Below are 25,078 nucleotides of genomic sequence, written 5' to 3'. Positions count from 1 at the left end.
TAAAGCATTTTCTTCCGGTGCAATAAGAATTAGAACGAGGCTACCTAGAAGGTAATTAGATCAGTTCTGACTTCTCACGATTAACTGTACTCATCTCTGCTTCAACTTCTACCAAGCCACAAAGCTGCACCACTGAGCTATGTGCGAAACGGCCAGTAAACTGATATTTATGATATCTCTCACAAGGCTGTGCAGAGAAAACATATGATTTTATCAAGGAAGCAATTCTGAACATCAATTTCTCATGTTGGGAAATGCACAGTGCAGGTCTCTAGTCTTACTCACTCAGAGCACTTCTCAACAATAAAAACTTCAGACTGGGATAAAGATATTTATATCCAGCTCTTCATGCACTACTGTTTACGTAAAAATGAGTTAATGTTAGAACTCGGATCGTGAGTGAAGGCTCTTCAGGGAACATCTGCTGCACTGGTATTTGCAAAACACCCTTGAGTTTCTCTGAAGCACTAGAGTTATTTGTATGTATAGATAAAGGGTGAACGAGAGTGCTTGTAAACACAACGGCCGCTATTTACTCTGAAGTACTGACCAGAAATCCATTGTTTTAAGGCTTAATTCCTCGCTCGTACTTACAAGTGGTCGTAACGTCGCCTTTGTATTTATTTTCAGTATTGTTCTCTCTGTTGGTCTCACTTACTAAGTGTTATGCAAGAGATTTATCAAGCATCTTTTACATTCAAAAAACCATTGGCATAATCTGAAGTAGTAGTAGCGTCTTTTTCATGTTCCTGGTTTTGACCCGCCTCAATCGGGTAATCGCATCTGTTTTGAATAGATGCGGTATCTGTTGATGAAACGGATTTGTAGACTCTTCTGTAAGGACGCCCACTTTGAGGTGTGGGCATAACTCGTTGGGTATTGTTTTGAACAGGGGCCCTACACGGCCTTGTATAAGATGCATGCTGTTTGATTTGGGCATGTCAAAACACATAAATGACTAAGCAGCATTCAACGATCATGTAATAACAGACACTAGCAATAGTGAGCGACCTTTCATCACACGGAAAGGCACTTTGTGGTGTCTGCGAGCATTCCTCGTCAGAATTCCAGATATTAGTTGGGCAGCTTGTGGTTGCATAGAACGACTGTTTTTTTAGGACATAACCAAAATTTTGGGAGTGCTGAACAGCTTAGCAGGCGATTTTGTAATACAGTACACACGACCGAGTTTGTGATTTGTTCACAAGAACGCATATCGACTATTTTATTTGCTCTTCAGTTTTTCATTTACTTCTCTAAGGTTTAAATTGTTATAAGACACTGATGACATCACATGAAACGTCTTAAATCAGAAAATCCTGCTGGTGACAGATATTTGGAAAAAACTTACCTATCAATGCCTGTCATAAGATGTTTAATAGCATATACCTAAAAGTTTGGCCGAGCACCTATCTCTTTACACTCAGTAGTGGTTCTTTATTAAACTTTTAAAATGAATATGAGTTTCAAAGATCTATAGCACTTGAAGTGGCATAATTATAACTTTTTACAGATATTGTATTTTATTTTGGGGTGGGGTGGGTCTGATACTGTATCTCAGGCTCTATTAAGATGACCCTAAATTCCTGCAAATCTGTTGCACAGCTGAGATTATTTTACTTGATTGTTGTTATTTTCAAATGATAAGTAAGCATGTTTATTTTGGGTGAGTTGATGTCCCATTTAGGGAAATGAATTTTTTAGATGAATATTACCAAAAGTTCATAACATAGCGGTAAATGATATCCGCGAAAATAGTTTCTGCCATGCCAGATACTTTAAGTACTGGAGTATGCAGGTTTTACCAGGTGTTCAACAACTACTTTGACTGGTAGAATTTTTAACTAATGTGATTTTGATTTATTTTAAGACCCCAGAAAAAAAAAAAAAAACACTTACATTGGCCTTCCATTCTTTCAGCTTTTATAAATAACTTGATACACTTGAAATATTGTTTGTGGCTCAGTATGAAAACATATGGCGACTAGCAGATGCTTCTGGAAGAGATACACAGATGGGGATGTGTCTTTTACTCTCAGTTTCATCAGCCCTCGAACTGGGCAGTGAATTCATCAGGGGCATCCCGTGCATAACGGTTTCGCAGCAGACACACCAGTGCAGTATGTCTACAGGATGCTTTCATGACGCATGAGGAACCTGTGGGGGGGTCAGGCTCCAAACAATCTGGGCTTCCTTTAAATACGCTGGGCAGGAATCCTGGAAGCGAGGTATGGGGGTCAGATTTGACTTTTTATTTCTCTCTGCAGAATGTGTTTAAAAATAAAATAAGTGAATTACCAGTAATATGTTAATACCCCGGTCCTATATAGTAATGTGTTTTCTATGATTTTAACAAGTTGTAGCGGCTTTAAAGACTAAATTCACTTCTATTTTTCTATTGTTGGCTATCCACTTTTCGTCGTATAAAAAAAAAAAAAATAAAAAAAAAATATTCATAACATTAATAAAAACAGAAGGAATGTCATAGGCAAATGTATTTTGGATCTAAGGTTTTTGGCAGCTCTTTTGGAATAAATCCTTTTGTGTTTTTGGGCTGATCATAGTAAACAGAAAGCCCGTTAATTCAAAAGACGTCCGACAAAATGAGATGTCGTTCCCATTATTTTGCTGCTGTGTCACTCTAAGTGTGGGTCCTTTAAATGGAGAATCTCAAACTGACTGAGATGATGAGTGTTTTCTTGTATGCTTGCAGTGTTAAGGGCATTGTAAAATAGTCTTTGCCCATTTGTCATAGCCGCTATATTGAGAGTGAAAGTGTTTTCTAAAAAAAAAAAAAAAAAAAAAAAACATGGGCAGATGTTGTGGGTGCGGCAGCTTATAGTGGGCAGTTTGGCAAAAACATGCGCGTCGCAAGACTTCTTTGGGTAGTAAAAGTGTGGACTTTGCATGCTGAACGACGTATTGGCGATATGGCACACCTTTGTAGGAGTTTCCCTTTGAGATCAACAATCCTACCTGTGTCCTGGAGGAGGATGAGTTAAATGCATGTTTGCCGGCTGCTCTTGGTAGTTGTGTGTTTGGTCATTATGGCCTCTGGCTGCATCTGTGTTAATCTGAGGCATTGGGGGGGCAGTAAAAAAAAATGCACGCTAGCAGAACTTTGCTCACTCGTGGCATCTGGTGATTTTAATGGTCCTTCAAGGTTTAATTTACTCTTTTTAGTAACTGTGGCTTTGAATGTTTAATAACTTTAACGGAGCAGGATTTTGTGACTCATTGAGTACTAAATACGTGTCAAATGCGCAGAAACAGAAAAAAAAAACTAGAAAAGTTTCGCAAAAGGTTTGAGTCACTTGTTTCATAAAACAATCTGCAGTTTTACAGTCAAGTTACTATTTTGTTTGGTTTTTTTTTATAGTTTGGTAACAACGTGTGACCTAGGTTTTTATTACAATAATCAGTATTTCACATTGTTACTAAGAAAAATGCTACACTATTTTAAAATTATCATGCTACTGTAAAAATGTATTCAGTAAATGCACTGCATTTTGGGGCCAGATCCTCTCTAGTTTCTTCACAACGCCAAACTGAGAAAACCGGGGCGGGGGGGTCCAATACGACTATCATGATTTATGTATTTAAGCCAAAAAAAATATGTTTTTGTCTTACTCCAATCCCATAGATAGACTTCTAGAACGCGCGATACATACACTTTGCCATTTCTCTTGCATGCTGGAATTAAAGCCCTGTGGGCGTCCTGGGACGTCGTCAGAGATCAAGTGTTTTAAGAATGTGTAAGCCAATAGGTATTCCGTTGACAGGTTTTGGAGTTGTAACCTGTCCCAGCCAGCTGATCGTTGGGAATCAACTATTTCATGATCTCTCATTTGAAAAAGCACGTTTGGATGAAAGGGAGGCAGGCACCCTTGTAATCATTTATATCGTTATTTTTTCTCGGATGTTTTCCTCATCCCAGCAGCAGGCTGTGGTTTTCTCCACTGAGCTCATGCGACCGCCAGTCCTGGTTCTAAACTTGGCTTGAAACCGAGAAAATAGGTGGAAGGCCTTGGCAGCTGTTGGGCTCCATACTTGGCCACAGGCGCTGCCCCTGAAGCTAACACACACCCCACGATTTTTTCAGCTACGTGTGCATGGAGGTATTGTAGCTGACCTAAGGTTGAAGCATGAAGGCATTCAGTTTCAGGCCATCCTCTTGTTCCAGGGACAGCTGCTGGAGCGCACATTGTCGAGTTGTTCTCACTTTTTAAAAGCAATAGTTCACAAACGGAATGAGAATGTTTTAAGAATGTTATCTGAAGTGCGAATTTGTATTTTGAATTAATGGAACAGCATAGCACTGAGGCGCAGTTTTGGGGGAAAGTTACTTTTAAAAGTACTGCATTACAATCGGTTGCGTTACTCTCACTAAAAAAGTAGCTAATGACTGCATTACTTATAGTTAAGTTTTAATGAGAGAAGTGACATGTTAGTGGATGTTTACTTTTTATTGTATCTTTTGCATTTACTCTTTCCTCATTTGGGCCTAAGGTTTTGCTTGTTTGTTTTTAATATAAAAAAGTTATTTTTTAGCACCAAAAGTGAAATGAATAAGCCCTCGGCTGAAGGAAATGGTCAAATTCAAAAGCTCAAATAAACCTTTCAGTTGTGCTGCCTTTCGTGGTTTTTGCATATATGCTGCAAAATAGGAGCTGTAGAGCCGAGAAGTTTCAGCAGTGTTCTGTTTATCTAAAGTTATTTTTTGCTCATTAGTGTATGGTTAGATTCGATCATGTGGTAGGTCAGCTGCAAGACAGAACTTAATAAAATATGGGAGTAAATGCACATAAAGGAGATTTGTATTATTTAACATATTTTACGTAGTGCGGATTTTGCGTCATAATTATTTGCATTTCACTGCATTTGTTCACGTTTCAGGAATACTGAATCGGTTTTTTGCATTGTGGTGAGGAGAGCGTGGCCATATGCATTTGGCTTACTGAATATGAACATGTCAGTGCAAGCGGGGACACACATAAGTTGTTTTCAGTCTGGTTTCTGCTCGAGAGCACCTGGAGTTTCAGTCTTGAATTGCTCACATAACGATGACCAGTGGACCCGGATTAAATATAACTATACTACAAATAAATAATTATATAACATTGAAGGGCACTATAGACAACCCTTGTTTTTCATAAAATCATGAACAAAACACTAAATACACGTGTGATAGTACTATAATAATTTATAAAAGTGCTCTGCAAAAAGTATGACAATTTTTTTATCAGCAGTCTATACGCTAATGACATCGCTAATAGGTTTACATGTCAATTATTTTTCTTTTAAAATGAAGTTTCAATCAACATCATCGTTTTCCAACGTTAAATCAGCAGTATAACAGTCAGACAATCTAAACGGTGATTGTGAATTGATGGTTGTGAATCTTGTCGGTTGTGAAAATTGTCTGTTTGTGAAATGATTTGTCTGGAGTAATTTTTTATTTTGGTTTTTTTTTTTTTGGTTGCACATTACTTTTTGTGCATCCCTGCTTAGGTAATAATTCCGTGGTGCCCCTTGAATCGAGTTTATTTTGCCTTTCAGGGACCTCACAACCCTGGGGGGCCCCAGACAGGTGTCTAGAGGCTTGCGTTTTCCACCTGTCAATATCCCCCGCCAAAGCTGGCAGCCCCATAGACACGGACTCCCTCTGGCACACACAATCCCTGGCTTAAAAGACCAGAGCTGCAAGCAGTGTGCACACTCTGTGCAAACGTCATTGTGGTGAGGGTTACTGCTCCATATCAGAGTTTGTTTAAATAGATAGTTAATATTTGCAGAGAAAAGCCCACAAATGAACATTAAGAGAGACTATTGATAGTACTGACATAGCAAGTGACTTTGGAGGCCAATATGTGTTTGTTTCTATATCTTTGAACATGAACCTACGAACCCTAACTTGCTGTCAGTGAAATGACATTAATAGTAGGCACAACAATAGAGGCACGTTCATAAGAGTGGTAATTGTTAAGGAATTAGTTTTACTTCTAAGAAGGTAGCCGGAAATATCCTGATAATTGTACGACAAAACTCCGTCCATGTCATCCAGATGGTCCATGTCGATTTCCTGTTCTTCAGTACCATCCGGCACAGAAAATGTAAGATTTTGGGAGGAAAGCAGTCCCTGGATGTTTTTTTCCATTATTGGACTTCAGTGGGGACCAACGGGACTCAAGGTCTGAAAAATGCATTTGTTCACGTGCAGCTTCAAAGGGCTCTACCCAACGATCCCAGCTTGAGGAAATAGGCTCTCATCCTAGCAACATACATGGTCCTTATTCTTAAAAGATAATAATAATGTATATACTTTTCAAACGCACAATTGCCTGGTCCTTGCCCATTATTTCTCATGCATTACGTAATCACGTTCCAGAGAAGGCCACGGACGTGAATGATAGGTGGAGAGCAACCGAGCCTCCGATGTTTGTGAATCGAACAGTGCAAAAAGGTTCACAAACGTGGTAATTTTAACAAAAAAAGGTAACAACAACGATGTCGGAACGATTTTTGAAGTCTGGAGATTCTACCGAGATGGGAGTTTTTATCGCCCATACCCTTCCTTTCTGAAACCGAAGCAACACAGAACGAAGAGCTGACCATGTGTAGACCTTTCCACCTGATTACATCACTGTGTGATATGTTGGGGATTGCAACACAATCTACAGTCAGAGCTAGTGCAAGATGTGCATTTGGGTGGTATAAAGAAGAATATAACATATTGGCATTCTTTTGTGACGAAAATGAGCGATGGTGTTTGCTGAGATAAGAGCCTTATTTTATGTCTCGAGACTGGGATCGTGTAGAGCCCTGGTGATGATGCACTGAAACTGCATTTTAGACCTTCAGCCCGTTGGTCCCCACTGAAGTCCTTTATATTGAGAAGAATATACCTGGAATGTGTTGTCCTCAAAAACCGTATTATATTTCGTTGCGACTGTCGAAGACAATGAACAACACATCTGGATGACATGGGAGTGAGAAAATTATCAGCAAGTTTTTATCCTGGAAGTGAACTAATTCGTTTACATGAAGCTGACCGTGCTGCAGCATGGTTCCGTCTTCACTCGGCACCAGACTGATCCACATATCAACTGGTAATGTGCACTTCACTGCTGTTGGGTGCCGTATCCCCACAATTTTCGCGGGGGGGGAGGGGGATGTAAAAATGATAGAACATTGAGGTCCATTGATAACGGAATTGGAAAAGAACAGAAGGAGGACTGGACGACAAAGGGGGTGGTCGTTGTAGAACGCTGTTGACAGATGTTATAAGGCCTCCAAAATACTGGAAACGTGTTTCACTGAGGAGTAACGTAACGCTTATTGGAAGTGGTATTTCTAGCTACAACAAAAAAAATTCTAAAAAAACTTTATTTCTGCGAATGTTTCGGCTGAATGACACCAATAGTCCAGTTTTTGTGAAGGGTGGGGGGAGGAAACACGTAGGGGTGAACGTAGGGGAACGGTTAAGGGCGCCCTGACAAAAAAAAAAAAAAGGTGGTAGGAGGCTTGCAACTCATGGAGAAAAGGCACTCTGGGAATGGGGTCTCTGAAACAATTCAAAAACACAAATAAGCAACATGTGTGACACCCTCCACTGGACACAGGTGACAATACGTTCGCCCTGAACCATGGATACATACTGTTTTTGTTGCTTACCTTTAAGAACATCATTACGGACAGCAGATAAATGAACCAATCGAACACTGTTTCACCTAAGTTTATGATTATTCTTAGAAATAACTTAGTTTTACATTTAGAAAGATAGTTGAAAGGTTTCTAAGAAAACTTAGAGTTGGATGCTCCCAAGTTGTGTGGAAATATGTGGAATGAAACATTTATTTTTTAAACATGAATATTAAAGTCCTTATAGTGTCTCTTTATAAGCTTTGTCCTTTTTGGTACACTATTGAGCTGGCGCATTGACAGTAAAATCCCAGAAGAGTTAGGTTCACAATAAATTACATTTAAGAACTGTCCTTAAACGCAGGGAAACTTTCTTGAGGCCAGAGACAAGCTCTATCACCGCCAGACTGCTTCGTGTGGTATGACTGTAGGGCTGAACTCGTAAGGCGAGAGGATATTTCTTCATCGATGAGAATCTGTATTGCGAGATTGCGCGCCAGGGCCCGTTGTCAGCCGCCTCCGTAGGGTATGACGTGGTGGCAGTGGATATCCCAACTCCAAAGTGGAACTGGTCTATGCATAAACACACACACGCACACGGTTTTCTCCGTGATGATTCAGCTTGGCGTAAATTGGAACTGAGAAGAACAAACTGAAATAATCTTTATTCAGTCGCTGGCTCCCTTCAACTTTATCCTGGACTCGACTTTTCTGTAGTTTTTTTAACCCTGTCAGTTAACCTCCGTAGACCAAATCGAGCGGCAACCTATTTCTAGGTTAGACGGGCCTGCCTAACATTCGTACAGAGCAATTCTATGTGTTGCTTTTAAAGTTGGGAAAGGCAAGAATAGCAGAATAGGATCAAACAACCTCTGTTCCACCTAAATTCCAGTGGAACACCAACGATTGTATTTTTCTGAAAGATGTGTGAACACTGAAGGTGCTCCGAAAAGGCCACAAAGACAGTGTTTCGAGCCATGTGGAAAATGGAAAAGATATTCCATTTATTCAGAACGTTTTGGGACGGGGTATTTCTTATTTCGATTGGTTCAAAGCAGGCCACAGTCCGTGTTTTTTTCCTAGCGTTCCATCAAAACCCAAACCCAGCCTTAAACGCTTGAAGAGAAATGAGACTGTCATTAACGGAATAACTGCATTTGTATTTGGCTCTGAGCAAAATTATGCTGTATCCCCGTGTTGCAATGTTAATGTAATCTGACACATAATGGCTTTTCTAAATGCTGTCCCCAACACAAGTTTTCTGCAACACAAAGATGCATTGCTTTTCTACAAAAGAAACAGCTCTACGGACAGTTTTCCTCCTCCCTTTACAATGTACATCAGCGCTTCTTAACCTATTTGATGAGATATTGCTAAAGTGAGGCTTTTAATCTCGATTCAGCATGTTATTCTGTCACACACATTCTTGCTAGCTGAAAAAAACAATTTGGTTTAATGGTCCGAGAACATTGCTCTAAATAACTTAATCACCTTCCGCTGCTGATTACTGACACATTTTTCAACACACACGTTTATGGACACTAGCCATGCACATGAGGTTGAAATGGTGTATGCCAAAGCGCATGCGGACTCGGCGTTTGCATATTTGCGGTACCGTATGTTAGCTTGCCTAACTTAGAATTCTTTGAAGGGTTTCAATGTGCTTAATTTAAAAACGAAAGCCAGAATTTGTAAATGTAGAAACACGATGCAATTTATGTTGTTTTGTCTTTTCGTTCAGTAATGGCGGAGTCTTTTCTGTAATTCGTGTAAAAGAATGAGAAATTTTCTGTTTTTTTTACAGTTTCTTATGAATGATATATTGAGTGGGTTTGTATGAAACATTTACACCCTAACTTTAACTTGTGTTGTGACTAAGAACCTTCTGGTACTAAATTGAATGCTAACATATCATTTTATTTTTTTCACTCATATGACATTTTTAAAACTGCAAACGAAACTAAAAACAGATGTACTTAGATGTCCTTGTTAAAATGGTTATGTCCATTCCAAACCCTAGCTGTACTTTTCTTTCTGTGTACACAACTAGTGAGTATATGCTCGCATTGCTGGCCCAAGTGCTGCTAGCTAACTAAAAAGCCAGCATGATAGTAATTATCAAAAATAGTCCAGAATGACTGGTGTGCTGCCGTCTGAGTTATCTGTGAGAAGCCAAGCAATAAGCCAGTTGTTCGCGCTGAGGATCAACCCAAAACTGAAGTCAATATTGCTGGCACCACATATTCCATGTATCAAAACTGCGCTTTGACTAATCACACTTGGTTTAACTAATTTACAGTTCTTCGTGAAAGATTGTGATGATTGTTTCTCTCATTTGACAACTCCTCATGAATGTGCAATGAGGCTCTACATGTCCTCGACATACCAGATGTTGCTTTGGGAAACCGTGGGTGCAAATTGTGGTTGTCATTTGTAATAGGAGGTCAAACTGAACCCCAGTGGTTTCCATACGATTTGCCAAAAAATCAACACTTGGGTTTGCGAAAGGCAGTAAACGGGGTCAAACACGTCCCATCTACGTATGTTTTGCATAGACAAAACAATGGTAAGCTTGCACTTGGAATGGAAACAACACGTTCTGGGTTTACTATGCCATCCCGAAGACTCATTTTATACATATTTAGGTCTGCCCGAGCTGGTCAATATCTTAAATCTTTAAAGATGCACGCATCAAGACATGGCCATTCCAGAATCACTGGTTCTCACATTAAGACCTTGATTTACTAATACTCATGTGTTGTTTTATTTAAATCAGCAGCCAGAACGCCGGCAGGATAGTAGTGCCCTCCCTTTGGAGATTTGCGACAATCCTTTCTACTACGTATTCCACAGAAAGAAAGGCCATGCAACTTTGTAATCCCCCAAACAAATGGACAAGAAAAGAACATCCAAGCTAGTGTCCTTTTTTTGAGCAGAATGGCTAACTTGGAGGTCCTGTTTCTGTGTCAGCACCCACCTCCAAAGCTCCTGTGGATGTGTTTCCGCCTCTTGCCCAATACCCATTCGGCTGTTTTTACTGGTCACAACACAGCACGTATGCTTTTGGCGTATCAGACACACTCTGCCAATAGTGACGCACCTTAAATCTACTTTCACTGCCGTTGGCTCTTTGGCTGTTTTTTGTAGAAATTTCACCAGCTGAGAGGTTCGCGAGTACAATGGAGGTTTGTATTTTCAAGCTGTCAAGGGTCAAACTGCACTTTCTGATGCATGGCTCTCGAAATCATAACCAGAACTAGTACGGGGCATTTCACAGTTGCTTTTTCACGTTCCCATTTCTTACTTTGTTCTCTATCCCTCATGATTCTCCAACCACAACGATGGCTGTTGCAATTCCTTTCCATGGGAAAATAAATGACTCAGTCTAAATGCTCAGCCTAGCTGGAACTCTCCATCAGTTTTGCCATACTGACCTTCGTGAATGTTTTATCAGGTCGGGTCCATGTTAAAAAATCTTGTGGAGGCATGTGTGGTACTTCAATACTGATACAAGTTTTCCCCTTGCTCAACAACGTCATACAATTTCAAAGGAGTGAGATTACGATTACAGGTTTTGCCATGAATAATGGTTTAATATTTTTTGTTTGATTATTATTTTGAATTGTTGGGGGGATTTTATGAAGTGTTCTGCAAAATGTCACATTTTTTTAATGGGGTTTTCATGTAATATATGAATCATGTACTTTTTTTTAAAGTGGGTTCACATAGCTAATGCAACAAATGTAAACGAAGTTTCATCCCCCCATTATCGATGAACGGAAAAAAAAAAATATTTTTTTTTTTTTTACATTTTTTTGATTTCTTATGCTGGGTCATAAGTGGTTACATTTTATATTTTCTACCCTTTAACACAACATATGAATCATGTCCACGTATTTTTTTTTTTAAGTGAGTTCACATATCTACATGCAAAAAAGTTCACCATAAATCAGTTATATTCTGAAAGACCTAAACAATTTAAAAAAAAAAAAGTCCTAAATTTACAGTTATTCAGTCCAAAGTGAACAATAAAAGCGGCCCCAAAACAACCATCCATGAGTCACTAGTGTTGTCTTGACAAACTCCTGTAGAAGAGTTAAAAAAAAAATCAAAAAGTGCACAGAGACTTTGACACAGCCAAGGTATGGTGCAACCATACTCATACTTTCGTGCTCTTGCATTGTAACCTGTCCAAAGTGCAACGACACACAGTCCAGTGAACACACAACAACCCGGAGTCAGTTGGCAGCCTTTATGCTGCGGGCGCCCGAGGGAGCCGTGGGGTTTCGGTGCCTTGCTCAAGGGGCACCTCAAGCCAATACCATCGAACCCCACAAACCTTGGGGTTAGGTAGTCCAACTCTTCTAACCACTATGCACAACTTCCCCACGCTCCCGCACTATTTTCCTTGGTTGCTTGAAGCTATATACATAATATTTTAGAACTTCTTAGGATTTTATCTTTTCGAAATGTCTTTTTTTGTTCTCTTAACATATTTACCATTAACGCAGCCCCTGCCCTTTTAAAGCACCAGGAAGACAAAGTATGCTCACATGCACTGTCAAGCTGTGACTAGCCTGGCAAATTTGACGAGTCGATTTCAGCTGGGGTCACTAGTTGCTGAAAACATTGGAAAGATCCGCGTGTAGATCCATAGGCCATGCATAACAGAAGCCGATCTCTCTTGTGCTGAGTCAGAGAAGGGCTGGTCGAGCACACTCTGACACTTCTCAAACCACGTTTGGACAAAACTGTGGAGAGGGCTGGGGATGGGAGTATGGTTTACGGATTAAGAGCAGAAAAACAGAACACCAGATATCTGGAAGATCTTGCGTTGTGTTGCAACGCAGTCTAAAAATAACCAACGCATTTGGTTACTGTAAAAACAATCAGGCATTCTTTATATACTTATCCCTGCAGATAGAGGTCTCTTCTAAAAAACTCTTGGTTACTCCCATTACAAACTATGTCAAGAATAATCATGAATTACGAACAAGACAAGAAGCTTTCATCAGGATTTGAGGAGAAGGTAACACCAACATGTTGGTATAAAAGAGTGTAATCCAGCGCTTCTTATTGCGATGGAAAATGTTAACAAGGAAAAAGAAAAATCCATTTTTATTGTTTTCATTATATTAATTTTTTAAAAACTGGGGGTACCTGGTCAATCCAGCACGGTGATCTCTATTGAATCATTTTGTACAACATTTTTTTCCATTAACCAACGAGTGTAAATCATTGAAATTTGTTGTTAAAAATTGGAACCCTCTAACAGCAGCCGAAGCAATCATTGAATTTTCTTTACTGTATTTGTATGTGACAAAATATCAATCATATAGCAGAGCAAACCGCAGTATAAATTCGAGGTTTGACCGAATCAATATCCCGTGGCTTCTCAAAACAGTTTATGTTGTGTTATCGGCTTACTAAAAGTTCCCAAAGTTTGCTAATGGGTCCAGTAGAGGCAATAGAGGGAAACCCCTGCTCTCACCAAGCTATAATAAAACAAGAACGCCTCTTTCATGTATACCCGAATACCAGCCAGCCAACCAGGTTGCCAATGTGCACGCTTTCCCTGCAGAATCAGGCCTACTTTTAAACTCGGTTGGTTTTTGTTTCACAGATTGCATACTTTTTTTTTCATTGAAATGTTTGCCCTCAGAACATGCACTCTTCCCCCAGTGTAGGTGGTTCACACTTTACAGAGAAATCTGTGTGCTTTGGGAACGGTAGGTTTTTTGTTCAGTTTGGGCTTCAACTAGTAAATGGAGGGCCATATAGTTTAGTCTCAGCCTCAGACGGCACACCCATGAACCGACTGGCTGAACATTGCCTGATGCACCACACACACCCAAATGGAAAACACTTCAGGAGTTTCAAAGCCGTCATCTGATTGGATTGAATCTGCGGCTTTCCAGCGACGGTAACAAACACAACCGACGTTGTGACTCCAAAGCCCCCCCCCTTTAAGGTCAAACGAAAGTCGTGGACAACGGTGATGATCATTATTTATCAAACAATCAACAAAATGGCTGGATTTCCCCAAAGTATTTTGAAATTCCCCCCCCAGTACTCATTATTGCAGTAATCCACTTGCACAATGTTTTACTAAATGTATACACATGATATTTTAGATTGACGTTTATTGCAGAGATAAAAAGAGACTGCAGAGAAATAAAAAACAGCTTCAACGTTCATTGCATTCAGGATTCTTTTGATTAAAATGAAAAACAGGACATCTTCAAAGCTTGGACTTTGTCAGGAAGTATTCTGCAGAATAAACACTCGCTGTCATTCATTCCTATTATATTGCAACTGAATAATACACTGATATTTATATCCATCATTCTAGAAAGTCTATTCTCACTAACTAAAGTCGAGAGAAGAAAGAAGCGGGAAGCTGTTTGTTTCCAGTTCCATTGGTTTGAAGCTGAATTCTAAGGGAACGTCCGATACACAAAGCTTTTTATGAAATCCTTTTCAGTTCTCCTCAGTGAAGGTAGAGCTCTATCCCCAACTCTAGTTCACTACAATTCCTTTCAAACCTCATGAATAGCTACATAACAGCTTCATTCAAATTGCAGTAGTGATATTGTTGCTTTAAGTTGTTAGTTAAATGAAAATTGGGATTTTTTACTCACCCCCGAGGAATTCTAGGTGTATATAGCCCCTTTCACACTGCACGTTGCACCCGGGAAATTGCCAGAACATTGCCGGGTCGCCTTCTGTGTGAACGCAAACACGTCCCGGGATTGATAGCTGAGATCGTTTGCCAGCTTTCAGTGAAACGTTAAAATGCCTAGCGTTTATTCGTGTGAACACAAGCAAATATTCCGGGTAGTCACTGGCAGTGGTGAAAGTGCAATACTTCCATTACCCTGTGTATTTTCCGGGAATCACAGTGTTGAAAGGGGTTATGGCTTTCCTCTTTAAGAAAGAAATCAGTCAGAGTTTATATTAAAAATTGTCTTTGAGCGTTTAAGCTGTATCATTGCAGTCAGCGGGTTGTTGCATTGCTTCAGTCCAAAAGAAGTTAAATAAAAAGGCGCCCTTCGCCATTTAGAAAAAAAAAAAAAAAAAAAAGTCCTCTTAAAAAAAAAAAAAAAAACTATCCATTTTGACTACACCTTGCTAAGAACCGACACTCAGTTTCCAACAACCGGTCCTAATAATTGCTCTACAGTGGTAAATCACTCGTACTGATTCCGGATTTTCTGTGATGCTGATAATGTGACCGTGGTTAGGAGAAAGAGCCCCACATGTCACGACAGATATTTATAACAGACCAATAAATGCATAAGACTTCTTGATTTCCAACCATTTGAATTCCTCTTTTCGGCCTTATAACATCATAACGCAACCAGAATTGCATGTCACTGATTATGTTGGGGCATCAGAATAAATTGAGGTGGCTCTTCCTAAAGATGACCTCTATTTTCTCCTGTCTCATACTATAGGAGTTGTGCATTTACATTTTTTGGGGGAAATAAAACTTATGAACCTCTTCTTCTGAAATGAAAATGAGAACCTGCTAAACCAAGCAAACACTGTAAAGGGAAAAAGAAAACCAAAAACCTTTTGGGGGAGGGGGGGGGTTGCAGTCTGTGTAGAAATGACTGCAACCCAGCTCCACTGTATGACACACTGACCTGTTAAACCAGTTCAACACAAGAAATGAAGGCTTTTTTTGTTTGTTGTTGTTGTAAAAACTCAGATCATATTTCATTTGATTACAGGATTACAATTTGTCTGTATTTACAAAAACAAAACTCACATTCAATCCCCGAATAAACCCATGCAATATGGGTTTCATTTTGGACAATCCACGCAATGAGAAAAAAAAATAACCGCAACAGCATTTACAAAGCAACGCCTGGGTTATGCCCGACCTGCCGTCCACGATGAACTCGTGGACACGGACATGACTGACGGGTGGGTGAGGACGGGATAGAAGAATCTGCTCAATATTACCTCCTGCACAGAACTTCAACAGACGAGTCTCTGTTCTTCTGGATCACCTACTCGGCATCTTTAGGACTTTTTCTTTCTTTTTCTTCCGGCTTTGCGCTCGGTCGGGAACCTTTGTTGTGAAGGAACAGCATTTAAATAGTGTCGGGTCAACTGCGAAAAAAAAAAAAAAAACATAATTTTTTTTCTGTTTTGCTTTCATCTTTAATAATATTTATATTGTCAATTTTCCACTGATTGACGCAAATGATGCAGAACCAGATGGCATATGTGAACCCAGTAGTCTATTATGTAGGGAAAGCAGAATAATTACCAAGACTGCTACTGAAGTCTCTAGTAAAATGCTTTCTCTCCCTCAATTTTAGCTATTAAATTACAACATTACAGTATAACGAAGACAAATTTTTAACATTTTAATAGGCTTTGAAATGTGTTACTTTTAATTCAAAAGAAAACAACTTAAACTTCACTAAGCTTAATTATATATGCATAATCGGTCATTTGGAACTATAGATGAATCTATATTACTTCCTGATCTCAATCAAATGCCAGGACTGCCATCAGGGTTCACTTTAAACAGCGCTGTCTCGTATAAAACCTGACGCACATCTGGTATCCTCCCACCTCTTGAAGAGCATTAAGGACTTTTTTTTTTAAATAAAACACTCATTTAGAGACAGTTTGAGATGATCCCTCACCAAAAAAAAGACATTGAGCATTATTGTGTTTATTGTACCGTTCAAACATACACCTAAACTCCGACGCTGTCTAGAGCGTGTTCACATGTCCGGATGTCATGAACCCAATTTCAAAGTCTCTCGTGATAGATCGCAGTAACACTACCAAGAGGATGCCAAGTGAACATTAAAAATAGGATGCTGACAATTTATTAAGCTGATTAAATTAATTGTACAATTGCCACATTCCCTTTGCAACAGCCTTCATGCTGAATGAGAATCTACTTATTTTGCATTTCATCCAATCAAGCATCAAATGTGCTCACGCTCATTTCTTCTTTGCTCAGCTGGATGCCTAGGGCCGCTGCCCCTCTGCGCGAGCGTCAATTTCGTTTCGGTCACTTCTTGTCTTCCTTCTTACTCCTTCCTGTCTTCTTTTCTGCTGTCGTTGTGTCCTAGCATCTGCCTTCGCGCACTGTTCGCTCGCTGCCGCTGCGCATCATCGTTTCCTCGAGAAAAGAGAATCTTGGTAATCCAATAATCCAGATTTGGAACATACATGTGGATCCATGTGGTGGGCTTCCTAAAGCATACCTTTGATGCCGTCGTACCCAACGGTCACCACGCTTGGTCACCTTGGGTGTGCTAACCAAGTAAAGAGACAGTTCCATTTCTGGTCCAAGAGGAAGTGGTCAGGGTGTATCCACGAGCGCACGAGCTGGCGGTCCAGCCCGCTGCCGACCAGAACTGTCCTGGGCTCAGTGTTTTCACTTTAGCATACAGGCTCCCGCCCCGGGGCACAGCAGACCGAGAAAGGGCTAACCAGTCTGCAGATACTCTCCACTTAAGACTAAGATCGACCAAGAATCGGTTTTGAGCTATTCTTTTTTTCACCTGATATTTCAGCCTCGGTTCCTTATCATCGATCTAGGTGGATGATTTGTGACCTCGGTGTGGGCACTTAAGAAGTGTCAAGCGATAATAAAAGTGCAGCATTACAGAGTGAAAGTGGTTCACAGGTACTTTATATTCTGTTGTGTATGTAATTTCTTGACATTACGTTAAACGGATACGAGAACCAAGTCAAACACACACAGACACCAGAACGGCCAAGCCCAGTTTATATAGAAGCGACGTTGGGGCATGGTTTTGGGTTTGTAGGTTAAAGGAAATCATGGTTGATTGTTTTTAGGGCTTAGTTTTTCTAGGGCTGTCGATTTTAATGCATTAATCTGGGCTGGAAAATTTTGTTTCAAATTAATGCATCCACCCAAATGCAGTCCTATGTCGGAGCTTACATTGAATGCAGTTGCTGATAACATGATCAGCATGAAGTGTAGCGGCGGTTACTGCAATTTATCTGCCCTTTGTTATTAAAAGATTGTGACAGCAAAATGCTCCTATGGGGTTATCTTGATTATACCACCGTTTTGCACCAAAATGGAGCTGTAATTTGGTGCAAGAGATGCTGCATTTCAAGACTACTGCACTGAAGCCGGACAAAGTACATTCCCTACACAGTCTACTCTGAAGTAATCCGATCATGCCATTACAAGGCTCTTTAAACACAACGGGAAGAAACTTCTTAAATTGCACTGAAACAATGATATGTTCTCTACTTGAAAACGCACAATATATATTTGGCTGCTGTTGTTTAAAAAAAACTAATAATAAACTGTGATAATGTTGTTGTGATCATGAGTAAAACATTAAATATTGGTGGCTCAGAAGCAGCTGTACCTGTAGTCTACGTAGCCCTCTTTCCAGTCTGCCGGGGGTGCTGCCGTTGGTTTTGCCGTGTTTGTCTAGAAGTCCTTTCTGGATCATCATTTTTCTTCTGACTAGCCTGAAACACAAGTCTTTTTAAAATACATGTAAACACTGATTTCACTAATAAACAGTGATTTCTCTACACGTTTCTCACCTTCGGTCCAAGGCCCCATTTGCGTGGATACGTGTCTCGCTCCATAATGACCCCTCTTGATTTTGGCAACAACACCGTGGTCACACGTGGATATGACGGCGGTCGTCATCAGGGCAACCGCTGAGGATAAACAAATCAAACTCAAATCTGCACAAAGACGAGCGGCAGCTTTAAACTCTGGACTGATGCCATCAGTCTTGGGTGATAGATAGAAGGTCATCTTTGCAGTAGTGCTAATGCAATCTATTTCACATCATGTGGCTTAGAGCGGTGCTGAGAGACATCTTAACATTCACCTGTACAAATGGCTTCTCCTTTAGTGGTTATAACGACTATGTCTTGATTCACTTCAATCCCATCTTCATACCGCAGGACACCTGGTAACATGATCTTAGCGCCGTAACATATAGCGTTCACCTGTTACACAAACAAAGCATCAGAGCCGCCGACTTCAAACTTCGTCTGGAATATTAAATTACGAAATGAACAAGTTTTCATACAGCGCTGTCCTTCATGACGATCCTTTTGTGGGAGATGAGGAGTTTTTCCAGAGGGTAGATCACCCTCCTCAGGTAAGTCTCATCTTTGTTGTGGTCAAACTGCCACTGGGCGTCCAACACGTCATGCATGGTCACCAGGTTATCCTTGGAGAGACAAACACTGGTATCAGCCAACGAAAAAGCTTTTTATGTGGCCTTGTGTAAGTAAATATTGTTTTTATTCATTGCAACTAGATCCGTTGACGGAACCCAATTGACTTCCACAGTAATTTTTTTTTCCATACTAGGGAGAAGTCAGTGGTTACTGTCAACTGTTTGGTTACATGACTTTCTTCAAAATATAATCGTTTTTGCATTCAACAGAAGAAATGAATACAGGTTTAGAACAACTTGAGGGCGAGGAAACGATGCAGAAATTATTTTTGAGTGTACTATCCATTTAAACTAAAAATAGCAGTTAATGCAGGATTTATTTGAGCCTTTTAATCAACCGTAGCTCAGGCCAGGGTTGCCATGTCCACGTTATTTCCCTTCACCGAACATTTATAGCATGCCTCCCCTTCCATTAATCACAAAAAAAAATGGTTACTTCTGACAGCAAAGATTCAGCTCTCAAGTTCTGTCCATTTTAATTCCGAGTCATAGTATAGAGTTTAATGTTGGCTGAAGTTTATGAAGGTTATGCATGTTTCTAATATCACTCAAAAAAAGCCCAGAACTGAACTCAACAACACTTTGGTTCTGCAGACGTACCTTTTCTCCCATCACACCGGAGCGGACTCGCCGCAGCTCCTGCATCTGACCGCCGACTCCCAGCAGCAGCCCCAGGTGAACACACAGAGTCCGGATGTACGTGCCCGCTTCACAGCTCACCCAGAAGATACCTGCACACCGATCGAGAGCACACAATTACTCACAATCACGCACTTCGCAGACAGAGTCATCATAGTGCATGAAAGCCATCAGTCATGGGTGATAGATAGCAGGTCATCTTCACACAGAGTGCTAATGCAATCTACATCACATCATGTGGCTTCAAAATAAGAGTCAACATGAAACTGCATTCACAACAGCCCTGAAATAATCACAATATTCTCCATATCATATGCTATTAATATTTATAAATTGATATTCACTTAACAGTGTTGGGGAAAGTTACTTTTAAAAGTAATGCATTACAATATTCTGTTACTCTATAAAAAAAAAGTAATTGTGTTACTTTATGGAAAGTAATGCATTATGTTATTTTTGTGTTACTTGTCGGCACCTGAGCTGGGATTGCTTAGTTTAATAAAAATACAAAAAAGATATTTTTGGCAACTCTAAAGGCACTTTTGCACCAAAAGTGAAATGAATAAGCCTTAGACTGAAGGAAGTGCCTCTGCACCACACTCTCAATTTCAGTGAATAAACGGGAAAATAAAGTAACTGGTATTACTTTTTTGAAAACGTCAGATATTAAAAGTAATGCATTACTTTACTAGTTACTTGAAAAAAGCTTTGCACGTTCGATGAAGCCACGCCATTAATTTCCCCAGAGACACGCAGAGTTATTAGACAATTTATTTTACTGAGGGATCAGCTGTTAAATAAGTCCATAGAGTAAAAAACGTTTTTTTTTATCACCCAGACTTATTTTTGGAAAAACAAATTATAGAAACAAGGTGCAGATTTCATGTTGACTTCAATAAAACCTTAAGTTTATACCTAATCGTCTCTCTGCATCATATTCGAGCAGCTTTGCTCTCATAGATGGTCCGCACTCGTAGTTGGCGCTTCACAGCGGCGATGAGCGGAGGCCTCTGGAACAGGGCTCCTGTCAAACACTCCAGAGCCTGCAGAGGAAAAGCACAACACTCAGAAGCTCTCTCTCAGACTTCCTGTAGCCGTTTAGGGTCACACGGCCCATGTGTACGTGATCAACGTGTCAGCTCTTCTTCGGTGAAACCGGGGCCCTCCCAAACCTGCATGAGGCTCCAGACCCCCAGCGGCTGCAGCAGACACTGCAGCAGAGAGTCAGGAGACCAGAGAGAGAGATGGGGGCCCGGAGACACTCAGAGAATGGGATATAAACACGCGCATCATCTCACACACACAACAGAGAGACCGCCACACTGACAGACCAACTCGACTGCTTGATTAAAGCCTACTTACCCTCGCAGCTGGTGATCGTGTTCTCGAGCGCATTGTGCGCAGCCGTACTATGCCCACATACTCTTTGCCTAAAAGCAACGGCACAAGAGTAGTAAGGAGAGGCCACTAGCTTTACTGTAAGTGTGTGTGAAGATATCAATCTCTTGATCTGGGAGCGTTACGGCGGACCCACCTGCGCTCTGCTGAGATTTGACCAGTCGCGTGGCTCGCTCCACACACCCGATCAGGCAGCCCGTGACCTTGGGGTCAAGAGTGCCGCTGGTGGCCTGTTTTCTCCACACGAAAGAATTCTCTTGATCCAAGCGACGATTCATGGGAAGAGGGGTTTGCAGGTTTGTCCAGATTGATGAAACCAGTCCTGGGTGGACAGATTAAAAACACTTGTAGGAACTCACGGTACAACTCAAAACGCTTGTGTTTTTGGAGAAGCCATCAGTCATGGGTGATAGATAGCAGGTCATCTTTGCACAGAGTGCTAATGCAATCTACATCACATCATGTGGCTTTGCGTCATACTGAATACTTTGATAACTTATAGGGATGTAATGATGCGATATGTTCCACAACAAAGATTTAAGACAAATTACAAACGAAAAAGGTATGATTTTATTATTTCTCAGACAAAATGCTGAACATTTCTTTGTGAAATTAAATGTCAAATAACAAAACTAAATAGAAATGAAAACTAATCCCAAATCAGATAAATACAAATAAGAAATCTCTTCATATAAACAAACTAAGGCTTTACCTGTGCTCTTTCCGTTTAAAATCTGAGGCAGCCACTGCATTTTTACTCACGATGCAAACAAAGATGCTGCATACACACAACATGAGCAGGACTTGAGTCTGACTTTAGCTTTATGAAACTATTCTACATAAAAAATCTGAATGCAACCAAAACAATAGACACGGGGCTGAATGAGACACAGTTTCACTCTCTGACAGCAGGTGGCGCTTACAGAACAAAGCAGCGCTGCGCTAATAAACACTGCTTTAATACACATTATACAAAGAAAAGATGAAAATAAAATACCATCTAAACTTTTCTGAAGAGATACATTCAGATAACCCCCCCCCCTCTCCCTCCCTCACAAACGATTTAACATTTCAACCGTCACATATTTTCACCCGGATCGGACGCATCATTACATCCCTGTAACTTCTTAATCCAGGATTTCTTACCTGACATAATCATGTATGTTCCTCTTGAGCGGGTTCGAGCCATGCGGCAGAGGAGTGTAATGAGCCGTCCTGATTGTTGAGCTTATCGAAGTTCTGCAGAGAAGCAGGTTTATAGATCACAACAAGAACACAAAGCAGAAGCGAGTATCTGAGAACTCAAGTGACGCGTGTGATCAGACAACGTCTATTCGTCTTTGTCAGAACCGCTCTGACCCCTCGCAACCAGCACATCAGACCCCGCCACGGCCGACCAACAGAACACTGGACCAGCCGAGCAGAACCAGACCGCTGTTGACCCCCGCGGCCCAGAACGGACCGCGAACGGCCGCTGAGGGAGAGAGTCGGCAGCGCTCGCGGCGAATGGATAAACACCTTCATCATGCCACGCGTGCACTTGACCAAAGGATCTGTGGGTAAACACTGACCTTCAGCAGTAACGGCCACTGAGACGTGTCCAATCTCACCACCTTAGACTCAGGTTTGATGAGGAAGTCTCCGCTTTCTTGAAGGTCCTGATAGCAACAATACAAAAACCAACATCTAGATTTAAATCAGGTAGCGTAGTCACAATATCAAAAAAAATAAAAATAATTATCAGTCATCAATTCTTGACACTACAACAAAAGGCTTTTTTAAGGCAATTCCTCAGAACATGCATCTAAGATCGGTCAATTCACTGGACATATACAGGGTTTCTGCAGGATTTGATACTAATATTTTTTTTAGACCAAGTTCAGAAAGTTTAAGGAATAAATCAAATGGAAGAGCATGTCAATGTTCTCTTAATGTAACAGAACACAAAACGTGTGGTATTTTCAAAACTTTGAAGCGCTACTAACAATTTAGTTTACAGTACAACAGCATAATGTGACGTTCTTCCTCAGTATTGGTCTTGTTTACGAGTATAAATGTCTCAAGTTTCATAAATTATGATACATTTACTTTGTTTTCTGTGAAGCTGATATAAATGAAGTGAATTTATGATTTTAAAAAAAAAAATCTGCCACAGGTCCAGAAACAACCAACTTCATTTAAAAGGGAAAAACCTTTCAAACCTTATTATAGACATATTTGTTCTTTTTTTTTTTTTTTTTTTTTTTTTTTTTGAGTATAAACTCACATTTTGTTCTATGACTCAAAACAAGATTTCAAATAATTTTGCATCAAGGAAATCTCCAGTACTTTGAGATAAGGACATTTGGCTTTATGACTTTATTATACATATACATTACTACATGTGTGTCAGTGGATATTTGTGCTTTAGATGCATCTATACATGACAGTTCAGGCTATACAGTCTCTAGTGTGAAAGTGACAAATCAAATATAAGTCATAAACGTGCATGCATATAAAAAAAGCAATTACCCCGATTTCTCCTTCTGAAATTTTTCTTGGTCTTCTGTTTTTCTTCTCTTTCTTAGCTGACCCAGCTGAGGACAAAGTAAGTCAGAGTTACAGATGATCTGATCATGAACATGTATTAAAGTGTGCTGAAAGCGGCTGCTGTTAGCAGGAGTTGCGGAAGCACGTGGCGCCTTCGGACAGCACGTGCAGTTTGATTCTACCGAAAGAGTTCACCACTGCTTTATTCACGTTAAATTACATTAATTACATTCCGCAACGTTTAAAGTTACGAGTTGCTGCATTTTAAAGCAGCCGCTAAATTCTGGCCCTCAATGCATTGTAATTTATTAAGGCTTTTATTAAGATTTTAAAAGGCCAGAGTATCAGGCGTCCACGCAAGCAGAGAAACATTTAATTTCCATAATACTAGCTTAACTAATAACAGGTTATTTGTGCATGCTTAATTTCCTACTACTAGCAGTAATAATAATAGTATGACTGTAAAACGCATTTCTAAACGAAAACGTTTAAACTTTCTAAATGCACCCGGGAATCTTTTAACACGAACGATAATGCTACCATTCGTCCGGTTGAAGTTGAGAACTCGTGTTTTGATCGATGTATACTTCTTAAGCGCATCATACTCGGGAATAAAAGTGCTAAGATAAATGTTTAGAGTTTAATTTAAGCAGCATCGTAATAGAAATAACGCAAATGTGAAAAACATGATCTTACTTTCTGTGTCCGCCATCTTCACTGCTGCGCGCTTCAGAGGAGGCAGCACGTGTGAATGAACGCGCATGCGTATTTCTTACACAAAGAGCCTCACATCTCGGGATGTGAATTATCGCGATATTATAGACAAATCCGGCGAAACACGGAAGTAAAGCAGCGCCGCCATTACTGCGTGCCTTGCTGCTAAGGAAGTAGCAGAAGTAGCGTTAGTCCCGTAGGCGGCTGTAGCAGATTATAGCTGTACGAAAAGTTATTTTTATTTAGTTTTTTTAGTACGTATGCTGTCCAGTGATGCCGAGAAGAGTGTGGTGTGTGTGTTGGCTGTTTTAACAACAGCACAAAACTACAGGCATGGAATAAACCCGTTTGTGAAATCCACGAACCTTTGTTGCACATTGACTGCCCATGGTTTACGGCCATACGGATTACACAGAGTTCTTTACTATTTAGCTAGATATGATCAGTTCAGTGCCGCTAGGGATCTGTCGCGTCACGTTTACAAGCACCAGAACGGTATTCATTGTTTGAATTTCATAATAAAATTTACAGAATCTGAGAGCTGAGATTGTCGGTCTCCGTGTCCTCCTTTTGCTTCGCGATTTTTCTGTGCATGAGAAAATGGATGTGTGGTGTGAGAGCGTGTGAAAAGCGTCAACTGCGTGTGTCTCACATTTTATTGCATTTGTATTAGTTTGAAGAGTAAGTAAAAAAATATGTGTATGTTGGTGTTATTGCAATTACAATCAGCAAGTCGGTCGGACTAAAAGGGGAAAAAAATAATTTTTTGTGAGTCGTTGTAATAACTTGAGAGAGACAGATCTGGTCAAGATGAGGAAATTTACTCAGGAGGAACCAGCAGCAAACAATACACACCCACATGTCACAGGATCACAGGTGGATTAAATCTACCACTAACATCTTCTTTGCTGTATTTAAACCAAGTCAAACGGCAA

General features: G+C 40.3%; 3 non-coding genes and 1 pseudogene across 3 annotated transcripts; all 4 read right to left on the bottom strand.

The window, feature by feature from the left end:
- Positions 1-16,917: 16,917 nt before the first annotated feature.
- Positions 16,918-24,156, bottom strand: LOC122134713 (annotated as a pseudogene).
- LOC122134814 lies at positions 18,397-18,472 on the bottom strand. Its single transcript, XR_006153110.1, has one exon. It is a non-coding gene; the product is annotated as a small nucleolar RNA SNORD83 (small nucleolar RNA).
- On the bottom strand, positions 19,668-19,744 carry LOC122134812. The gene has a single exon (XR_006153108.1). It is a non-coding gene; the product is annotated as a small nucleolar RNA SNORD83 (small nucleolar RNA).
- LOC122134810 lies at positions 21,292-21,368 on the bottom strand. Its single transcript, XR_006153106.1, has one exon. It is a non-coding gene; the product is annotated as a small nucleolar RNA SNORD83 (small nucleolar RNA).
- Positions 24,157-25,078: the final 922 nt, after the last annotated feature.

The sequence above is a fragment of the Cyprinus carpio genome, chromosome A21 (genome assembly GCF_018340385.1).
Source record: "Cyprinus carpio isolate SPL01 chromosome A21, ASM1834038v1, whole genome shotgun sequence".
Classification (NCBI taxonomy): domain Eukaryota; kingdom Metazoa; phylum Chordata; class Actinopteri; order Cypriniformes; family Cyprinidae; genus Cyprinus; species Cyprinus carpio.
Note: the sequence above shows the minus strand (reverse complement) of the source record. Positions and strands in the feature narration are given on the sequence as shown.